The 20,053-nt window shown below is 49.7% G+C and overlaps 1 pseudogene; it reads left to right on the top strand.

Annotated features, from left to right (window-relative positions):
* Positions 1-224: 224 nt before the first annotated feature.
* LOC120647794 lies at positions 225-19,911 on the top strand (annotated as a pseudogene).
* The last annotated feature ends 142 nt before the right edge of the window (positions 19,912-20,053 follow it).

Below are 20,053 nucleotides of genomic sequence, written 5' to 3'. Positions count from 1 at the left end.
GGGCATTTGCATCGGTTTTGGGCGACGGCAGCCTAGTGGCTAGTGCCGTTTTGGTCATTAGGGAGGCGCGATGTTCTAGTCTTGTTTTTTTTTTCCTTTTAGGATTCGGCTTGCTTTTGAGAGAGCATACTGCACTGGTTGGTTTTTGCACCATGCTGACATGTACAGTGAATGTATCGTTTGTTTAGACTTTTATCGATCTGATCCATTTTGGTGGTTTTGGCATGTGTCTGCAGCCGCTGGATGCGAAGGAGTTGGAGCGGAAATTGAAGAAGGATCAGAAGGTATTAACAGTCCAATTGGAATATCCTGTGCTTACACGATGTAACTGGAAATTTGGTCGAGTTGTGTGGACCGTGGATGCCCAGTTTTAATCAATGCTGTCAGACTTGTTCTCTGACAGGCGAGAGAGAAGGAGGAGAAGAAGATCAAAGCAAAACAGAAGGAAGCAGCCAGGCTCCAGGTGGCTGCAACGGCTTAATGCTCAACTTCAAGTGATGGATTTTGTTTTGTATCTTCGCCGCAGTGTTGATGTGGGTTATCTGTAGGCACAAGCAGTACCTGATGGAGGCGGAGCTAAGAAGAGTGATAAGAAGCTGAGAAAGAAAGGTGCTACGGATGAGAGCCCTGAGGATTTCATTGATCCGGAGACTCCTGCTGGACAGAAAAAACTGCTGGCGCCTCAAATGGCAAAACAATATAGCCCTGCAACTGTTGAGAAATCGTATGCTGCTTTTGTTTCTCCAATCTCCATCTACTTTTATCATCAGAACTTTTTTATAACTCAATATAAGAAATATGTGGATAATTTTTTCTATTTACCTTCCCTCCCTTTTTTTCATGCAGCTGGTATGCTTGGTGGGAATCATCTCGATATTTTGAAGCAGATGCAGCAAGCTCAAAGCTACCGTTTGTAATAGTAAGTGCCTTCATTTTCTAAAGAGTTAAAACATTTGCTAGCTCACACTCTCTGTGTGTTGCTGCTCGGTTATCTGATCTCACACAACATTTTTGGGGGTAAGAGAATATGCAAATAAGAATCGTTTGATGTATCTATTCTTAATTTACCAACTTGCTTTCAGGTCCAGCCACCCCCTAATGTGACTGGGGTGCTTCACATAGGCCATGCGATCACGGCAGCTATTGAGGTATTGACTATTTATTATATGCCCTTTTCTTCATTGTGTGTTATCATTTTCTATCATTGATTCCCTGTATTTTGATTCAGGATGCTATAATTCGCTGGCGGAGGATGTCAGGCTACAATGCTTTATGGGTTCCTGGAATGGACCATGCTGGCATAGCAACCCAGGTATTTTTCTGTTTACTAGGCTGATAAGTTCAGTGCATAAACAAATGTGGGATCCCAAGATGTTCCTCTGCATGAGGCTTTCTGTGTTATCAAATATCGCTTATGGTAGATTTTGCTGTTCGTTGTAGTATACAAGTATGGGAGTGTCATGATTATCTCTTCATCAATATTTTATATGATAGCAAGTATATCAGCTAAATTATTTGTTTTTGCACCATCAGGTGGTAGTTGAGAAAAAACTGATGCGTGAGAAGAATCTATCAAGGCATGATGTAGGACGTGAGAAGTTTTTATGTGAGGTAGGTGCTTTATTTCTTACACTGACCAATTCATCTTCAGTAGTAATATGTCAAGTATTATATTGCCACATTGACAAGCATTGTTTCAATACCTATGTAGGATTTAGTGCCCAAATATTTGTTCTATAAATCATGTCAGTGAACACTGATATCCATACTGCAATATTTTTTTTTTAAAAAAAACCATAAGCCTAACAAAATGGCTCTGGACTCACATGTTATATGTCAATTCACACATGTATTTGCAAAAACGAAACAGGTTGTCATTCCATATTATAAATTGCTGGTTCATTCTCATATTTCTTTGTTCCCTTTGTTGAATAATTTGTTTTCTGGTTCACTATCACATTTCTTTGTTCCCTTTGTTGAATAATAATTTGTTTCATAGGTCCTCAAATGGAAAGAGCAGCATGGTGGCGCCATTCTGAAACAACTTCGCATACTTGGGGCCTCACTTGATTGGTCACGCGAGGTATTCCTTTTTGTTTTTCTCGTTGGTTTAGCTTGGAATATCTACATCTATGTTACTATTTTTTTTTTAAAACTTCGAGTTTTTCAATCTATGTACAGTGTTTTACAATGGATGAGCTGAGATAAAAATCTGTGACTGAGGATTTTGTTAGGCTGTATAAGGATGGTTTGATTTATAGGTTAGTTTTCTCGTTGAAAGTTATGTTGCTTTGTGGTATTTTGATTCTACATCAACATTGTGCGTGTATTTATGTGACAAATTTTGAGTTGTCCCATCTTTGCTCGATATATCTTCTTGACGGGTTACTCTTTTGCAGAGCTCATCGTCTTGTGAACTGGGATTGCACACTTCGAACAGCAGTTTCTGATATTGAGGTAGACAAGGATTCCACATTAACAATACAGTGGACAGTTTGGCTCCTGGCATAATTGGTTAGCATCCAATATTATGTTTCAGTATGATATTGTTATGTTTCCATCACTGCTTTTCAGGTTGACCATGAGGATCTTGCAGGGGAAACTCCATTAGAGGTTCCTGGTTATAAGTCTCCAGTGCAATTTGGTGTTTTGGTATCTTTCGCCTATCCTCTAGAGGAAGGTTTAGGTGAAATTATTGTCGCAACAACACGGATAGAAACAATGCTTGGTGATACTGCCATAGCTGTTCATCCGCAGCATGGAAGATATAAGCACTTACATGGAAAATATGCCCTACACCCTTTCAATGGCCGGAAGCTAAAAATAATTTGTGACGCTGAGTTAGTGGATCCTAATTTTGGTACTGGTGCTGTCAAGGTTAGTTTGCTCACCCAAAATGCTGTTTTGAATATGTTGGTTTCGATTTTTCCTATTGGGGCTATTTACATATTGCTATAAGTATCCACTCTTATATCTACTTTTTTTGAAACTGTTCTCTTATATCTACTTTGGATTTGGACTTTATTGCTATCTTGCAGATTACACCAGCTCATGATCCCAATGACTTCAAGGTTGGGGAACGGCATAACCTTGAGTTCATTAATATTTTCACAGATGATGGGAAAATAAATGAAATGGGAGGCTCGCAATTTGAAGGGATGCCACGTTTTTCTGCTCGAACTGCTGTTATTGATGCTTTGAAAAATAAGGTGTTGCTATATTATTTATTTTTGCTGCTATTTCATTCCAGTTAATCCTACCTCAATCTTGTAGCTGCCTTGCATTCATTTTTATTTAGATATTTTAACCATCTTATTGTTACTCAGAATTCACAATTGAATTGAATCAACTTGAAAAAATTTCTATAGTGCAATACTGTTGACTTATACATTACATAGATACATAGAGTAATTCTGCACATAATTTGATTTCCTGGAACCTGAAGCTTAGCAGTTATTACAAAAAGTAATTGTGTGTGTACTTTGTTGTTACATGTTAGCATTCCTGTCTTCATTTGTTCAATTCGCTTTCCTTATAGCTGAAATGGGAAAAGAATGACATCAAAATTTTCCTTTCCTCGGAGTGACGTTATATCTACTAGTGTAATTCCATCATAGTCTTTTCCTGCCTCAGCTTTGTTCTTGTGCTGCATTGTCATAATCTGGGTAGTTTTCCTGCCCCAGAGCAACGTGGATCTTGGCATTATACAAAATAGGATTCTGTATAATGCGTGGGTGATATATTGCATTGAGGCCTAACCGGTTTTTTTTTTTCGAGCAACATCGGGGGGGGGATCTCCACCTACCATTAACTTTTATAGTTAGTATTACAAAATATTACTCCCGGCATTCCAGGAGAGAGGTACAGGAGAGGGATTCAGAATGAGTTAAGGAGAGGTAAGAAGGCCGAGCCATGCCCGCCATTCCCTAACAGACAGTGTGTACTTCTTGTATCTGCACATCTAGGCGTCGATGTCTCGGCAAACACGGTTGATGATGTCGCAGGGACTAGCCGGTATATATTGGGGTACATGACTTGGAGGGCAAGCCTCTCCTATGGTATGGTAGAGTCCGGATACAATCCTAACCTATCTATATTATAGAGATATCCCAAATATACTCTAATATCCCCCCGCAGTCACAGCGGGAGCACTGCAGACGGTGAGACTGGAGAAGATGCCGAAGATAGGAACCAATGGACTGACAATACTATATGAGGCATTTGTGTGTAGATTACTAATCATTTTCTTATGGAAAAAGTCCATTTTTGGCACCTCAACTCTTGTCTAAGTCCAACTTTAACCCCCAACTCTAAAACCGGGTAAGTTTGGTACCTCAACTGTTAAAACCGTTCAATTTTCACCCTCGAGGCTGGTTTTGGTGGTTTTGAGGTGACGTGGTGAAAGGATCGGGTGCTCTAGCCTAAGACGGGGAGGGGGTGAATTAGGCACTTAAAAAAACTTAGACCTATGGCTCCAACTAGTTTGCACAAAACTTAAACTAAAATAAGCTATCTAGATGTGCAACTATGGTTGTTCTAGTGTGAAACCCCTATCCCAAAAGAGTTTAGCAACTTATAGCCTTTCCTATCAAAAAGCTACTCTATGAAAGTAAAGGCATACAAATTGCTAGTATGAAATGCGGAAGCTTAATGAGCGGGATAGGAGATAGCAAACTCTTGACGCGGGTGTTTATCCCGTGGTTCGGTTGGCCACAAAGGCACACATACATCCACGTTGTTGTAGCACTCACTAAGAGTATTACTACTCGGCCACCAAGTCTCTTCTGTGAACACAATCACGGTCACCTTGGCCCCGGGTTCCACTAAGGAGCTTCTCTACGAAGGATGGGGGTCTCCACGTCCCCGCACAAAGTGTCGTCGCCGCTCCACACCAAGTCGGAGGGTCGATGACGTTGCCGGCGAGCTTCACAGCTCCAAGGGGCCGGCGCACCAAGCTCTTATTTTGGTTCACTAAAGAACCACAGCACAAAGGCTCAAGGCCTTGCAATCTCACTCACTAAGAGCTAATCTAGCACTCACACTTTACAAGGCTAGTGCTAAAGGCTAAGGATATGATCAATGAGCTCTTGTATGGATTGGAGATGATATTGGGTGTGTGTGTGTGTGACTTCTAACAACTCCAGCAAGCTTCAAATGGCCGGGGGATGCCATATATATAGGCCTCCAAGTCGTGGAGCCGTTGTTCCAACGGTCAGTAAAAATCTGCGTACCATCGGATGAACCGATGCCTCTGCATGGGGTATTTCATATATGTATCATGAACACAAGCTATAGGGTAAACTTCCTAATTGTGTCAAAATCAATGTGCATACTTTTACTTGGTGATTCAAACACTAAATGCACACATTTAGGGGGAGTTCATCCTATGGTTTGTAATTCTGAGACTAACATGTTTCCAAGTTTATCTTTTGTAGTCTCACGATGGAGTTAACACTCTAAGAGAATGTTTCTCACGATCAATGTGAACAAACAACTCTATAAGAGTGATTAGATAAATTGTGCTTTCATGCATATTGAGCCATGCTCTATTGAACTTAAATGCTCATATCTAAGTTCATAGGCTATGTGCTCATACATTTGCTTAACCTTGGTGTATCAAATTTCCTTGACCTCAAAGACTTTCAATTGGTATTCAACTTCATTTGGTATCATTTGCATGTCACTTTCAAATTGATACATGCAAGGTAAACAAATTATCCCCGGGGGTATGCAAGGTTCTAAATTCATTCAATTGATATCATTGTCATTTCCTTATAATTTTTAGAGCTACCTCCGTGCATGATATGATCTAAGCTCTCTAGTTATAACATCTAGTTGTGCACTTGATTTTCACATTATCTTTTTGTGCACATACTGATGGAGAGCTTAGCTCATATCATGCTAGTTTCGTGATTTTGTGATCCACCATAGTGAAATTTTTCAATTGGTATCTTCATTGATATCATACAATTGAATCATGAGTCATGGAACTAACTCTCTAGACTACTAATCTTCTCTGGAGCTATATTGTTTTGCAAGACTTTTTTTAGGAGCAAGACCTTTTAGGTGATTTGATTCCAAAGGGGGAGAAATGTGGATCAAAGCAAGGTATTTTCTCAAGGAGAAGAAGCATATCCCAAAGGGGGAGAAATACCTAAGTGAATCAAGTCATGAGGGAGAAGTATCAAGATAGGGGGAGGAACAAAGGGGGAAATCATGGCTTTAGGGGGAGGCCAAGCCATCATTGGATGGTGGTAAGCATCCAAGCAAGTGTAAGTGGTTTCAATTGGTTTCAATTGATATCAAGCGATTAAATTTGTCAATTTTTGCAAATATTATGCTTGCTTTGATTGTGTTGTCATCAATCACCAAAAAGGGAGAGATTGTAATGAACATGGCACCATTTATGCCATTTCAAGTGTTTTTGGTGATCGAATGACAACGCAATCAATGGGATTAATGCTTTTGTTAAGTGAACATTTCTAGATCCCAGGGATGAAGTAGAAAGGCCATGCAAAGCAAAACACGAAGAAAGAACTCAAAGAAACGCTGAATTGGACGAGTTCTACTGAAATCAGTAGTACTGGAAGAACCGATGCCCCTAGCATCGGTGCATCCGATGGTTGTCGGGTGATCCGACGGTCTGGCTATTGGCACAAGTCTGTGCGCCTCTGGAGATCATGTGAAGATCAAGTGAAGCACCGGTTGAACCGACGGCTTCAAGATAGGCATCGGTGCATTCAACGTACCATGTTCCAGAGACGATGTCAAGCGCGCAGGAGCCAAGTCTTCAGCACCGGTTGAACCGGCGAGGCATCGGAGCATAGCGTACATGCTCCCAGTGGAGCTGCAGGAAGTGGATGGCGCGGAGGAGGCCCGACGCGAAGACAGCGCCCACGCGGAGCACAGCGTGGCGCTGGCAAAGCCTGCAGGCCATCTGTGCGTACATGCTCTGGAACGCATCGGCGGCGTGCTCCTTCCTGGGCACTGTGGTGTCGACGAACTACAGTTGAATCGGTCGGAATTAGTGGCCCTGCCGCCGGCCGCCATTGGAGCACCACGAGCTCTGCCCCCTCACGTCGATCTACTTCTCCGGCCCTCCTCCGCCCAAATCAACCCCCAAAATGAGTTCGTGGTGAGCCCCTCGGCCTCCCTGGTCCCTTTCCCCTTCAATTCCGGCGCCACGTGGTCCTTCTCGAGCTCGGCTCGCCGACGTGCACGGACAAGCGCGCCGCGTGGTCCTTCTTGAGCTCAGCGAGGCCGAAGAAGTCACGGGCGACGGCCAGGACATCTGGGTGGAGCCACGGAGAGGTCTGGGTGGAAGTGGAGGAGCGCGCGGGCCGCGGAGCCGGCGCCGAAGCCGAGGACAGCGCGGGAGGAGCGGCGGGAGCGTGGCGAAGGCGTCGAGGTAGGTGGCGGTGAGCGGGCAGCGGCGGGCGCAGCGGGGGAACGAGAGGGAGTGGATGTTGCCGGGGTCGTCGAGGAGGAGGAGGCGGGCGCCGGCCAGCGGGTGGCCCGCGGCGCGCGGGGACACGTCGGCGACGCGGATGTGGTTGTGCGGGGACCGGACGTCGGTGACGAGCTAGAGAACATGTGCCCTGTTTGTCCACGTCATCGGGTCAATACCGGTCAACATGTGCCATGTCAGATGAAAACCACCAAAATCAGAGTCAGGTGCTAAAAGTGAACGGTTTTGGTAGTTGGGGTACTGGTACTGGACGGTTTGTAGTTGAGGGTCAAAACTAGACTTTGTAAAGAGTTGAGGGGCCAAAATTAGACTTTTTCCTTTTCTTATTTGTAGTTGAAACTTGTTGCCTATACATCTTGCTGCTACCATCCATGTTTTCCTGTATTTTGTTATTATTGTAATTGTGATTGCAAAATTATAATCAGTTTGCACTTATCAATCAAGGGACTCTACCGCGGCACAAAAAGTAATGTGATGAGCTTGAGTCTGTGTTCAAGGTCTAAAGATGTCGTGGAGCCAATGATGAAGCCACAATGGTTTGTTAGTTGTAACTCTATGGCAAAGGGAGCTCTTGATGCTGTAAAGTCCAAAAAAATTGAGATCATTCCTCCACAATATGAGCAAGACTGGTATAGGTAATATATATTTTCTTACTTCTGGAGTGCATACCTTTTAAGTATATGTCGTGTTCATTCTCCTTGAATTAGTAGACAAATGATAAATGCCGCATGAGTTTTGTCTGTGTTGCAGATGGCTTGAAAACATACATGATTGGTGTATTTCAAGACAACTTTGGTGGGGGACACCGCATACCTGCTTGGTATGTGACATTAGAAGATGATGAAGAGAAAGACATGGGTTCTTACAGTGACCACTGGATTATCGCAAGGGGTGAAAATGATGCAATCCTGGAGGCAAACCAGAGGTATCCAGGGAAGAAATATCAGTTATATCAAGATCCTGATGTACTAGATACATGGTTTTCATCTGGCCTCTTTCCATTAAGCGTACTCGGTTGGCCAGATGATAAACCTGATCTTAGTACATTCTACCCTAGTTCTGTCCTTGAAACTGGATCAGATATCCTCTTCTTTTGGGTAGCACGGATGGTGATGATGGGAATGCAACTTGGTGGTGATGTGCCATTTCAAAAGGTAATAGAAAATTGCAACTGTGCCAAGTTCTTATCTTGTCAATAGCTGTCCTGTTAACGTTTCTGCCACATTAACACTGTAACAGTTTCCTAATGTTTAATTGTAAATTAAATAGAAATTTATAGGTTCTTTATGTAGGAGTGAATAATGGATGTATTCCTCCAACCCTAGAAGGGTGGGTATATATAATTCCTATACATGGACATCTATACACATGAGCTCAATATACACCAACACCCCCCCCGCAGTCTGAACTACCGGCACAGCGGTGTTCAAGATTGGACAACAAGAAAGCCAACACCCCCCCCCCCCCCCCGCAGTCTGAACAACCGGCGCAGCGGTGTTTAAGACTGGACAAGAAGAGAGTACAAAGGACTAATACCCCCCCCCCGCAGCCACAACTAGCCACCGGCTACGTTGAGGCTGGAGCGAAACTCTGAGAAGGTCGAGGAGGGCAGCCCCTTGGTGAAGATGTCAGCAAACTGGGAGGTAGTCGGGACATGGAGTACCCGAATATCGCAGATGGCGACTCTGTCGCGCACGAAGTGCAGGTCAATATCCACATGCTTCGTCCGCTGATGCTGGACGGGGTTGGTGGAGAGATACACGGCACTGACGTTGTCGCAGTAGACGAGCGTGCTCTTGGCGAGCGGGCTGTGGAGCTCCGCCAAGAACTGTCGTAGCCAGGACGCCTCCGCCACGCCGTTAGCGATAGCCTGGTACTCTGCCTCAGCACTGGAGCGGGAGACAACCGGCTGCCGCTTGGACGACCAGGAGACCAGGTTGCCGCCCAGGAAGACGGCGTAGCCGGAAGTGGAGCGACGAGTGTCCAGGAAGCCAGCCCAGTCAGCGTCAGTGTAGACCACCAGCTCAGCAGAGGACGAGCGGTGAAGCAACAGGCCGAGGTCCACTGTGCCACGGACGTAGCGGAGGAGACGCTTCAGCGCAGCAAGGTGTGACTCCCGGGGATCATGCATATGGAGACAGACCTGCTGGACAACGTAGGTGAGGTCCGGCCTAGTGAAGGTGAGGTACTGCAAAGCGCCGGCCAGACTCCGGTAGGCAGTATGATCAGCCACCGGATCACCCAGATCAGCAGACAGCTTCGCCTGAGTGTTGATAGGAGTGGAGCAGGGCTTGCAATCAGTCATCTTAGCCCGCTCCAAGATATCAAGTGCGTACTGCCGCTGGTGAAGAAGAAGACCAGACGGGCGAGGCTCAACAGTGAAGCCCAAGAAGTGGTGGAGCTGACCAAGATCCTTCATAGAGAACTCCTGCTGCAAAGAGAAGATGACACTCTGAAGCAACTGCTTACTGGAGGCGGTGAGCACAATGTCATCGACATAGAGCAGCAGATATGCAGCCTCAACCCCACGGCGGTAGACGAAGAGAGACGTGTCAGACTTGGCCTCGGTGAACCCCAATGTTTGCAAGAACGTGGCGAACCGAGAGTACCAAACCCGAGGAGCCTGCTTCAGACCATAGAGAGACTTGTTGAGCCGGCAGACCATATCCGAACGACTCGAGTCCACAAATCCCGCTGGCTGAGAGCAGTAGACAGTCTCTGACAGAGTGCTGTGAAGAAACGCATTCTTCACGTCCAGCTAGTGCACAGGCCAAGAGCGCGAGAGCGCAAGCGAGAGGACCGTGCGCACTGTAGCGGCTTCACCACTGGACTGAAGGTCTCATCATAGTCCACACCATGCCGCTGGGTGAACCCTCGGAGAACCCAGCGAGCCTTGTAGCGCTCCAGTGTGCCGTCAGCCCGACGCTTATACGTCCATATCCACTTGCTAGTCACCACATTGCAACCAGACGGACGCGGCACGAGGTCCCACGCCTGGTTGGTGAGGAGAGCCGCGTACTCCTCTTCCATCGCTCGACACCAGTGAGGATCCGCCAAGGCGTCGCGAACAGATGAGGGTACCGGAGAGACTCGCGGCTCTCCCTCGGTGGCGGTGAGAGTCGCGGCCTGAGACGCCATCTGCCGAGTCACCATGGGATGAATATGCCAAGGATCCCGATGGATGACTGGTGGGTGGTACACCTCCGGCTCGGCTCAAGAGGGAGCCGGAGGAGGCGGCGTCGGCGACGGCTCCGGTGTAGGCATCGCAGGAGCCTCCGGAGCGAGAGGCGGCGCCGGTGTCGACGCCGACCGACGCCGGTACACCTGCACTGGCTGAGCGTACCGCACAGGTGCAGGAGAAGGCACCGGGGCCGCGTGTGGCGCAGCGGGAGACACCGGGTCTGCGCGCGGCACGACCGGAGGTCCGGGTGCCACGCGTGGCGCGACCGCAGGCACCGGGGCCGCGCTCGGCGTAGCAGGGATTAGCGGAAGCGGTGCCGGTGCGCCGGGAAAACCTGCAGGGAAAGAACATACAGTTAATGGTGGCTGAACCACCGGGTCAGTCGGAAACAGATACTCCAGCTCGGGGTCAGGAGAAGGTGTGGAGGAGGTGGAGTAGGGGAAATCCGACTCTTCAAAGACGACGTGTCGGGAGATCAGGACGCGGCGAGATGTGAGGTCGAAGCATCGGTACCCCTTGTGGTCAGGGGAGTACCCGAGGAACACACAACGAGTCGAGCGGGGCGCCAGCTTGTGAGAAGCGGTGGCGGAGGTGTTAGGGTAACACGCACACCCGAAGACCCGAAGGTGGTCGTAGCGAGGAGGGGTACCGAAGAGAGCGTGGTGTGGAGTGGGAGCAGGGGAAGCAGTGGACGGAAGGTGGTTGAGCAGGTAGGTGGCGGTGTGGAGGCTCTCAGCCCAGAAGCGCGGGGGCAGAGAGGCTTGGATCAGAAGGGTGCGCACGATGTCGTTCGTCGTGCGAATCATCCGCTCAGCCTTGCCGTTCTGAGGAGAGGTATACGGACAAGACATACGCAGTTGAACACCCCGAGACAGGAAGAAGGAATGGGAGGTGGAGTTATCGAACTCTCGCCCGTTGTCGCACTGGACGGCCTTAACGGTGAGGCCGAACTGAGTGGACACCCAGGCAAAGAAGTGGAGGAGGGTGGGGAAGGTCTCAGACTTGGCGCGCAAAGGGAAAGTCCAAGAGTAATGAGAAAAATCATCAACAATAACCAGATAATATTTGTAGCCAGACATGCTGAGTACAGGAGATGTCCACAGGTCGAGTTGTGGTACCCCGCTTGTGGGTAAAGTTGCACACCTCTGCAGAGTATAAAATCTATTCGAATAGCTATACCCACGGTACTGGGTGAGTTACGGTGTGGTCACATAACTAGTGTTTCTTCTGGGAATGGATGGGTTGGCGTGAGTTGTTTTGGAAAGGTGTCCGGCAGTTGTGCCGTATGCTACGGCGGATGAGGAGTCCGGTAGCAACTTAAAACTTGGATCCTGTGTGGATCAACACTACGTGTTACCCGGTACAAGAAAAACTTGCTTTGGAAATCTTTTCTTTCAAACGAACCCCTGCATAAAAATTTGCTTTTCGCAAATTAAACCCTATCCTTATCCTTGATTTACCCTGTGCATTATATTCTATTTAAACCCCTCCGTGGGTGTGTTTGGACTTGCTGAGTATGTTTGTACTCACCCCATTCTTAATTTTTACAGAGGAAGATCCAGACTTCATTCTCGAAGACGTTGAGTAGGGGTTCCGTCCTGCACCCAACCTTGCCTGTGGTTAGGGTCGCCCGCAGGAAGTTCCGTATGGCGCAAGGCTCTTATGACCCCCTCTTCGTAGTTAATATCGTTGTGTGGGTGTTAGTTGTTATCCTCGCGATAGTGGCACTTCACTGCCCACTTCCGCGTAGAGTTGTACGGTGATGTACCATCTGATGTAATAAAAGTGTTACCAGCCTCCTGAGACTGATATTGTATCACTTTCAAGTCTTCTCTTATGAGGGGATGCTTCACAGGCGGCTGGGCCGGCGGCCGGCACGAGCCACGCGCCCGGCGCAGGGCCGGCGGCGGCAGCAGCAGCAGTGGAGGAGGGGAGGGGAGGGGAGGGAAAGAGGAGGGGGGAGGCGCCGGCGGCCGGCCATGGCTGCCGGCGGCGGCGGCAGCTGGCAGGAGAGGGAGGAGAGAGGAGAGAGAGGCTAACCCTAGGCTAATGATACCATGTAGGAGGGAATAATAGATGTATTACTCAAACCCTAGAAGGGTGGGTATATATAATTCTTATACATGGGCCTCTAGATGAGCCTCTATACATATGAGCTCAATATACACCAACACTTTCTTGAGGCCAAACCCATGCATGGTGCTTGAACTATTTAGCTTCCATCGGTTTGACCTGTTATAGAACACCTGAGGCCCTGTTCGCTTCTCTTTTCCCGGCTTATTTCGGCTTGTTTTGGCTTATTTCTTCTCATATGGTACTATTAAATCAGCCGAAATCAGCCGGCTTTTAAATCTCACATGGTACTATCACATGGTACTCTTGGTCGTCTTAAACTACTCTCAACCATTTATTTCTCTGCATTACTGATTTACTTGCTTCACATATTTGTCACATCTTTTACCTGCATATTAATATAGACATGTAGTGTAGTCCACTATGATCACCTATAGACATTAACCTGACTTCTGGGTCCAAGTTAGAAACTCCAGTTGGCACACATAGTAGGAATGACGCCTTCAAAATTAAAAGATGAAACCCTGATGAGTGTTTAATATCTTATCTGTTTATCAGGTTTATTTGCATCCAATTATTCGTGATGCACATGGCCGTAAAATGGCCAAGTCACTGGGAAATGTCATCGATCCCATTGATGTAATAAATGGCATATCACTGGAAAATCTTCAGAAAAAGTTAGAAGATGGCAACCTGGATCCAAAAGAGATAGAGAAAGCAAAAGAAGGGCAGAGGAAGGATTTCCCTAATGGCATTCCAGAGTGGGGTACCAATGCCCTTCGCTTTGCCCTGATTTCCTACACTCAGGTTACTAATGCTAAATTTTTTTTCTTCCTATTGTCCTTGTCGTGGCTCAAGAAGGAGGGCCACAGCCGGGTGGCGTAGTGCACCCGTCTAATCCCAGAGGGTGGTTACTCGAGGAAGTGCAAGCGATTCTACAGATCTACTCATGAAGCAAGCACACAAGAACACACTGGGATTTAGAGTGGTTCGGGCCGCCGGAGCATAATACCCTACGTCCACTGAGAGTTTTATTGCTCTTGTGTTCGTGGATGAGTCTACCCTCTGCCTCCAAGTCCCCTTTTGAGACTTGAGTTCTTCTCTAACGGGCGTCTCCCTTTTATAGCGCAAGGGAGACGCGTACACATGTGTTGGACCCCGTCAGGTGGGCCCAATGAGGATGTATAGTATACCACGAAAAAGACATTTAACAGTGCTTTGTGAATATCTTTCCGGATACGCTTCATCGCCCTGTAGACTCTCTAACCGAGGGGGGGTCTTCACTTGTCCCATCGGCGAGGTGCCCGTTGAGGCGGTGTAGGTTGCGGTGTAGACTGTTGGGTCTACCGCGTAGGCGTCATGATACTCCATCGTCGAGCTGTCGTGTCTAACTGGCGTTGCAGACTGACACGCGTGGCGTGGGTGGCGCCAGCGGCTGCACTGTGTGCCTTGGTAACGCGCGATCAACAGTACAGCCTGGCAAAAGTCACCTCGGGCTCTGCTGCGGCAGAGCGCGCTTAACGCCACCCGCATTAAATGCGGTAGGTGGGCGAGTCTTCCCGAGGAAGCCTCGCAGCCGCGCGCGTGCCTGCGCCTGCGGATACGTGGCGGCTCCGGACCCCCCCCAGGCGGGGTGTCTGTTCCCTCCCCGCTGAGGGGTCCGGATAGTATATGGGGGTCCGGGACCCCGTGGGGGGTCCAGAGCCCCCGGCTGTTTTGGCTGAGTGCTCCCTTCTCCGGGACACGTGGCGTCTCCGGACCCTTCCCTAGCAAGGGACGGGTCCGGGGCCGCTGACCGGGTGAGAAAGGCCTCGGACCGCGAGGGCCTGGCTGCTCAGGCCGTCAGCGCGTAGTCAAGGATAACTACGAGGCTCTCACCTAGACACAGCAACACCTCTAGGACACGTGGTGACACCGGACCTGTCCCCGAGCGGGAAGCGGGTCCGGGACCGTCAGTGAGATGGAGTCGGACCCTAGGGGTCTGGCTGCTTAGTCCCTTAGGGCGTAGTTACGGATAACTACGCGAGTCTTGACACAGCAAGAGGGGGTACCCTAGTCCAGAGGTACCGACAGTGGCCCCCGGGCCCACCTCGGGGGAGGTACGAACCCGCAGGTGGGGCCATTATCGTGATGTGTTCTAGCGCAACTTGGCTGTGTTGGTGTGCTCATGTTGCGAGCGGGTGCTCCGGACCCCCCTAAAGTCCGTAGCACTTGTTGCCAGGTTCAGGTACTAGAGCGCTCTCTGCAGGGCGGCGAAGGTGCAGGCTTAGGGTACGGAACCAAGCTAAGCGGCTGCACGGACCTCGAACCACCCAGGGAGCAAGCACCACTTCCCCGGACCCGGCTCCAGGCGACCGTGGAGCGGGCCACCGGAGTGGACTTGAGCGACCGTGGCGAGCGGTCTCCGCCGGAGTGGGCCACCGGAGTGGACTTGAGCGACCGTGGGAGCGGTCTCCGCCGGAGCGGGCCACCGGAGTGGACTTTGAGCGACCGTGGCGAGCGGTCTCCGCCGGAGCGGGCCACCGGAGTGGACTTGAGCGACCGTGGCGAGCGGTCTCCGCCGGAGCGGGCCACCGGAGTGGACTTGAGCGACCGTGGCGAGCGGTCTCCGCCGGAGCGGGGCACCGGAGTGGACTTGATCGACCGTGGCGAGCGGTCTCCGCCGGAGCGGGCCACCGGAGTGGACTTGAGTTGTCGCCATCGATCCAACGAGATACGTCACCGGACTTCGCGGTAGGGCATAGGAAACCACGCCTTATACTAGAAAGGAGTCCGGACCTCTAGGTACGGCAGCCTCGGATACTAGGGTACTTGTAACAGGGCGGTGAAGTGCGTAGGCTTAGGGTACATTACCAGGCTAAGCGACTACGCAGATCTTCTCCGCCCCAGGATACAAGCACCACTTCCCCGGAGCAGGTCCCTAGAAGTTTGAACCGCCTTCCAGCTAGAAGGGGTGTCCCGACCTGACCACAAGCCAACAACTCAATTTGGATCGTTAGCGAAAAGAAAAAAGACTCCGCACGGGAGAGGGAAAAACATGCAAGCTGAACGGATGAGTGCAATTAGGTTAATGTAAAGATAAGACTGAGAAAGCAAATCTCCTTTATTACGTGATTCGTGGTGTACATCAGAGGTCGGGATTACGAGGGCGGACCTCTACCGCTCTGGACCACTCGCTGGTGTCGCCTGTTTGTGCGATGAAGCCAGAGGTCGGGTTTACAAGGGCGGATCTTTACCGCTCTGGACCACACGTAGGCACCATATCATTACAAAGGAGAAACACACTCAATCCTATCTAGTGGTAACCTACAGCCGTCGCCCCGTAAGGCATGCACGTTCCTGGCCGGAGTGGAACTGCCACCTTGGAGGTTCCTCTCAGTCGTTGGGGGCGAAGGCGCCCTGGACGTGCCTATACAGCATCATCCAGCATCACCTCGGGAGCTTGCAGGGCCCTCCTCAGCACAAGAGCTGTTTCATGCTCAGATAGCATGAGAACAACTTCTTTAGCTTTGAATGGGAGTGGCCTTGCCGTTGCCAGCTGCCGTCGGAAGCCAGCCCGATGGCCGCTCATATTGAGCTGAAGCCAGCTTGTCACCCTGGCGCAGCGGAAGGACGGGTGCTCGTTTGGACGAGCACGGAGCGTGGAGAAGGGCGGTCGTTCGCCGGCTCCACCTTGGTGCTGGCACAGGGCCCCCGGGCCTTGCGGTGGGGGTCGACGCCTGTCTGCAGTAGCTCCAAGGGAGGCTTGAGCCAGGCGTGGAAGAAGGCGATAGACATCCTTTCCGAGCCACAGCCGTCGGCTCCAGGCTCCATTTTGAGAGGAAACCTTGAGCCGATGCCGTGCCGCCGCAGGGGACCCCCGGGGGTTGCTTGAGAGAAAACCTTGAGCCGATGCTAAGGTGTCGCAGGGTGACGCGCAGCAGGCGTCGCCCCTGCGTGCCACCGTGCCGGCTCTGAGGTGTCGTAGTGGCGACGCACAGCAGGGGCCGCTGCCGTGCGCCACTGCACCGAGGACACTGCTGCCTCGGTGTCAGGGCATGCGGCGTAGGTGACTCCATGCCACCATTCATCTTCTCGTCGTCGTTGCAGAGGATGAGCTCAACCTCAGAAGCCAGGAGGTGAGCGAAGATCTGGCCAACGCTTGCGCGCTCCCCACGGACGGCGCCAGATGTCGTGGCTCAAGGAGGAGGCCCACAGCCGGGTGGAGTAGTGCACCCGCCTAATCCCAGAGGGTGGTTACTCGAGGAAGTGCAAGCGATTCTACAGATCTACTCATGAAGTAAGCACACAAGAACACACGGGGATTTAGAGTGGTTCGGGCCGCCGGAGCGTAATACCCTACGTCTACTGAGAGTTTTATTGCTCTTGTGTTCGTGGATGAGTCTACCCTCTGCCTCCAAGTCCCCTTTTGAGACTTGAGTTCTTCTCTAACGGGCGTCTCCCTTTTATAGCGCAAGGGAGGCGCGTACACAGGTGTTGGACCCCGTCAGGTGGGCCCAACGAGGATGTATAGTATACCACGAAAAAGACATTTAACAGTGCTTTGTGAATCTCTTGCCGGATACGCTTCATCGCCTTGTAGACTCTCTGACCGAGGGGGGGTCTTCACCTGTCCCATCGGCGAGGTGCCCGTTGAGGCGGTGTAGGTTGCGGCGTAGACTGTTGGGTCTACCGCGTAGGCGTCATGATACTCCGTCGCCGAGCTGTCGTGTCTAACTAGCGTTGCAGACTGACGCGCGTGGCGTGGGTGGTGCCAGCGGCTGCACTGTGCGTCTTGGTAACGCGCGATCAACAGTACAGCCTGGCAAAAGTCACATCGGGCTCTGCTGTGGCAAAGCGCACTTAACGCCTCCCGCATTAAATGCGGTAGGTGGGCGAGTCTTCCCGAGGAAGCCTTGCAGCCGCACGCGTGGCTGCGCCTGCGGATACGTGGCGGCTCCGGACCCCCTAGGCGGGGTGTCTGTTCCCTCCCCGCTGAGGGATCCGGGACCCCGTGGGCGGTCCGGGGCCCCCGGCTGTTTTGGCTGAGTGCTCCCTTCTCCGGGACACGTGGCGTCTCCGGACCCTTCCCTAGCAAGGGACGGGTCCGGGGCCGCTAACCAGGTGAGAAAGGCCTCGGACCGCGAGGGCCTGGCTGCTCAGGCCGTCAGCGCGTAGTCAAGGATAACTACGAGGCTCTCGCCTAGACACAGCAACACCTCTAGGACACGTGGTGACACCGGACCTGTTCCCGAGCGGGAAGCGGGTCCGGGACCGTCGGTGAGATGGAGCCGGACCCCATGGGTCCGGCTGCTTAGCCCCTTAGGGCGTAGTTACGGATAACTATGCGAGTCTTGACACAGCAAGAGGGAGTACCCTAGTCCAGAGGTACCGACAGTCCTTGTCAACTTCTTGTAGTAAAAGTTCTCTTGTATTGCAGTCTGACAAGATAAACCTGGATATCAAAAGAGTGCATGGGTATCGACAGTGGTGCAATAAGCTGTGGAATGCCATTCGTTTTGCCATGAACAAGCTTGGAAATCAGTATGTCCCACCAGCAACTATTGCAGTGTGTTCTTTGCCACCTGTCTGCAAATGGATACTCTCAGTACCTAACAAGGCTGTTGGCAAGACTGAGTCATCACTAGAAGCGTATAAATTCTCTGAGGCTACGTCCTCTATATACTCATGGTGGCAGTACCAGCTTTGCGATGTATATATTGAAGCAATAAAACCTTATTTCAATGAATCTCAAGAGTTTGAATCTGCAAGAGGTGCCTCTAGAGACACACTATGGGTATGCTTGGACATGGGTTTGCGCCTGCTCCATCCATTCATGCCTTACATAACTGAGGAGCTTTGGCAGCGTCTTCCTCAACCTAAACAAGCCTGTACGAAAGATTCCATTATGATATCAGAATACCCCACAGTTGTACAGGTAAGTTACTACTTTTAAGGACAAGCTTGATGTTCCAGGAATTCGATGTTCTGAACTCTAATTTGAGTAAAATGCGGGGAGGCGGTCTGCCTCTTCCCGTCTCGTTTTTTTCTTTTTTGGGATTCTAATTTGATTTGTTAATTTATTTGTGAGATAATAGTTAGAACCTGTTTAATGAAATACAAATGAAGAATAGGATATGGCATCTGCATCAATTTGGGAGATTGAGCAACTCTGCATCCTGCAATAGATCTCAAGGGAAACCTTTTCTTTTGGTTGGCAGGAATGGACAAATGATCAAATCGAAAATGAAGTGGAGATTGTGTTAGATACTGTGAACAAGCTACGATCACTTCGGCCATCAACAGATGCGTATGAAAGGTTTGTACAGTCCATGACATGTGCTATCTGTGTTAGCATTGCGTGACAGATGACGTGCCATTTCATTTGATTCTTCTGATTCATTTGAATCTAATTCCGTGTTTTCTGTTTGCACCTGAACAGACGTCCTGCTTTTGTGCTTTGCCGAGGCTTGGAGACTACTGCCACCATACGCTCCTACCATTCTTATATTACAACACTTGCTTCTGTATCATCTCTTAAGGTTCGATACATCATCCATTTGTTGCTCCCTGTATTTATATTACTAATCTGTCGAAGTCAAAGGCACCGGTAAGTAAGACAAAGCGCTCATCCTAATGGTGTTCTACCAGATCCTGTTCGAAGATGACCCAACTCCTCTTGATTGCGCCACACATATCGTCAACAAGGATCTATCCGTGTACCTCCAGCTCCGGGGAGCCCTGGACACTAAAGCTGAGCGTGAGAAGCTAAGGAGAAGGAGGGGATACAAAGGTAAGAGCAGTCGGAATATCGCTGCTGTTCAATCATCACTGTATCGAAGAAGTAGCTTCCACGGTGGTATTCAGTGGTAACGTCGCGCGCTTTTCCATTAAAATTGCAGGCAACACGATGCCCTGTCACAGAACATGAATGCTTCGGGATACCGCGAGAAGGCCCCGCAGAGCAAGCAAGACGAGGATACAAGGAAACTGGCTGCTTTGTTGGGCGAACTTGAGATCGTGGACGAGGCTGAGAGTAAGCTAGACGCCAACAACTGACGAAGTTTTAGACGCTTGACACATCAGCCTTCTCTTCTGAAGGAACTAGAGGAATAACTGACATAGATTTGCATCCATTTGGATGGGTGATAAGATCTCACAAGTCTACGCTCATGAAGTTTGCGAGATAAAAGTACCTCCAATCTGTAAATAGTTTTCCTTAGGGCCCTGTAAATAACATTTGTTATGGTGCTTGTCGTTATTTTGTCATCTGATGTCTGCGCCTATCACTGTTTATCATCCGAGCTATGTACATGTACTTCTGGGCTCCTCAATGTCTTCGTTACAGCAAA

Source organism: Panicum virgatum, chromosome 9K (genome assembly GCF_016808335.1).
Source record: "Panicum virgatum strain AP13 chromosome 9K, P.virgatum_v5, whole genome shotgun sequence".
NCBI classification, from domain to species: Eukaryota; Viridiplantae; Streptophyta; class Magnoliopsida; order Poales; family Poaceae; genus Panicum; species Panicum virgatum.
This window is presented reverse-complemented; position numbering and strand designations above follow the sequence as displayed.